The sequence below is a fragment of the Hemicordylus capensis genome, chromosome 1 (assembly GCF_027244095.1).
Source record: "Hemicordylus capensis ecotype Gifberg chromosome 1, rHemCap1.1.pri, whole genome shotgun sequence".
Lineage (NCBI taxonomy): Eukaryota > Metazoa > Chordata > Lepidosauria > Squamata > Cordylidae > Hemicordylus > Hemicordylus capensis.
Genome location: NC_069657.1, coordinates 423,264,738 through 423,267,093, shown reverse-complemented (window position 1 = coordinate 423,267,093; position 2,356 = coordinate 423,264,738). Strand labels below are relative to the sequence as shown.

At 43.5% G+C, this 2,356-nt stretch overlaps 1 non-coding gene across 1 annotated transcript; it reads right to left on the bottom strand.

Annotated features, from left to right (window-relative positions):
* Positions 1-760: 760 nt before the first annotated feature.
* TRNAE-UUC (transfer RNA glutamic acid (anticodon UUC)) lies at positions 761-832 on the bottom strand. The gene has a single exon. It is a non-coding gene; the product is annotated as a tRNA-Glu (tRNA).
* Between the last annotated feature and the right edge of the window lie 1,524 nt (positions 833-2,356).

Below are 2,356 nucleotides of genomic sequence, written 5' to 3'. Positions count from 1 at the left end.
GAAATGGTCTTTCAGTGACTGCCATCTGTACGAGGCTTTCATCCTAGGGAGTGCACTCGGGATTGCGGCCTAAATACCACAAGATCAAGACAATCCAAATCTTCCCAAAATGTAAATAGATATTATTCAACATGTAAAATATGTAAAAATGTAATATAAAAAGGGAGCATGGCCCTGAACAGCAGGTGCTAGGGAACACCGGTGGGAGGGGGCAGTTGCCCTCTTCCCACCACTTGCTGGCTTCAGAGCTTCTCTGGGTAACAATCATGATAATAATTCACCAGTGTCATAAAACATGAATTAGTCCAGAGCTACAACTACCTCTCAAGGAGGCTTTACACACAGGGCTTCTACCCAGAATCTACTTCAGAGGAGAGTATGTGCGTTCACACACCAGACAAACTTACCCCAAAGTCCCTTTGAGATTCTTGGACCCACTCCACACACAAATCGGGCTTTGTGATGCGAATTCTAGCTTATCTCGAAGTTTTTCCGGATTTTAATTTTTTAAAAAAATTTCATTTGTTTTATTTATTTACATTTTATATCCCGCTCTTCCTCCAAGGAGCCAAGAGCGGTGTACTACATACTTAAGTTCCTCCTCACAACAACCCTGTGAAGTAGGTTAGGCTGAGAGAGAAGTGACTGGCCCAGAGTCACCCAGCTAGTTTCATGGCTGAATGGGGATTTGAACACGGGTCTCCCCGGTCCTAGTCCAGCACTCTAACTACTACAACACGCTGACTCTCAAAATGAAGTCTTCCCATACCGGGAGTCGAACCCGGGCTGCCTGGGTGAAAACCAGGAATCCTAACTGCTAGACCATATGGGAATGCTGTTTTTAAGCTAATTTTTCTGAAAATGCCGGAGCAAATAGGGAGAGGCACTGATGTAGAATCATTAGCATGATAAGAGGGAGGTTCTCTTTAGAAAGGGAGATATCGGTCTTTAGGTCCCTCCCCCCCACCCATTGCCTATAAGGAAAACACGGAGCATGCCATGTGAGTTGTTTCAAAACAAAATCCGAGAGCAGAGGGGAGGGGCTGCTTCCCTCAATGCTGCGAATGTAGTTTGAAGTGGCTTCGCTCAACATTTACCCCAAAACATGAAGCCATGTACGAATAACTCCAAGGTGATGTTTACAATGCTCAGATTGTTTGTCTGTTTCTTTGTTATATTTATATACTGCCTGATATATGTATCTTTAGGCAGTGTACACAATGTAAAACAACAAATATAAAACAAAGTAAGAACCATTAAAACAATTTCACAGAATAAAATGTTAAAACAATTTCATAGGATAAAAACAAACCGTTTAAAATTAATTTCAGTTAAAAGCCTGAGAAAACAGGTGTGACTTGATGGTCTTCCTACAAGCAATCAGAGATGGAGATGCTCTTATTTTGATAGGGAGCATATTCCAAAGTCCCAGGGCAACCGCAGAGAAGGCCTGGTCCCAAGTCGCCACCAAACGTAACCACCAAACAACTCCCTTTGAGTTGTCCCAGAGACTAGTCCGGCTGCCACATTCTGTACAAATTGTAGTTTCCAGAGGATGTACAAAGGCAGTTCCACACAGAGTATATTACAGGAGTCAAGCCTGGAGGTTCCCAGCATATATACGACTGTTTTATGTTCATTTACTTCCCAAAATGCATGTAGCTGATGTATCAGCTGAAGCTGATAAAAAGCGCTCCTGGCCATTGCCTCAACCTGAGAAAACAGAGTTTTGGATCCAGGAGTACTCCCAAGAGACATAACTGGTCTTTCAGGGGGAGTGTAACCCCATCCAGAATAGGCAAATCTAAACCATCTTTGGGTCCCAACCCCACACAGTCAGTATCTCTGTCTTATTCAGATTCAACTTCAGTTTTTTATCCCTCATTCAGCCCAATTACTGCCTCCAGGCAGGCATTTAGAGAAGTTATTCCATTTTCTGATGAGGCCAAGAAACAGATTTCTGTGTAATCAGTATATTACCCACCCCATACCACCCCATACCAAATCTCCTGATAACACCAAACCTCCTGATAACACTCTCCATCAAATTTCTCCCAGAGGTTTCATGTACATATTAAAGAGCACTGGAGAAAGTATGGAGCCATGTGGAACTCTACACTTTAGTTCTTGCTTTGCAGAACAGCAGTCTCCAAGCAACACCATCAGGAATCTACCAGAGAGGTAAGAACAAAACCACCGTAAAACAGTGCCACCCAATCCCATCTCCCTCTGGTGACCCAGAAGAATACCATGATTGTGTTGAAAGTGAAGGACTATGCGCTGTCTCTTGTCTCAGTGACATAGGAGGACAGACTAGTGAGTCAGAGGCCTAGAGGGTCAAGACACTGGTCATCTC